Source organism: Penaeus monodon, chromosome 33, assembly GCF_015228065.2.
Source record: "Penaeus monodon isolate SGIC_2016 chromosome 33, NSTDA_Pmon_1, whole genome shotgun sequence".
Classification (NCBI taxonomy): domain Eukaryota; kingdom Metazoa; phylum Arthropoda; class Malacostraca; order Decapoda; family Penaeidae; genus Penaeus; species Penaeus monodon.
In genome coordinates, this window is record NC_051418.1 from 8,866,642 (window position 1) to 8,867,001 (window position 360).

Genomic DNA, 360 nt, shown 5'->3' on the forward strand with positions numbered 1-360 from the left:
TAATAATAATTCCCTCGTTGATAATGATGATCGCGATAATTAGTACAGATAATTAGAAACGAACTGACCAATAATAATGATGAATAAATGAATTATCACAATATTAGAAAAACAATAAGGCAAAAATATGATACCGATAATAATAACAATAAAATGATGAAGAAAAAATAAAAATGAAAGTGCAGATAATGGTAATAATGGAGAGAAAAAACATAAGAGTAACTTTTATTGATGATATTTATAGGGGATGTATAATCATTATAGATATAGTGATGATGGGAATGATGATAATGATAGGAATGATAGTGCTGGTGATAAAAGTATTATTGTGAATTTTGTTTTCCATTATTGATATCAACG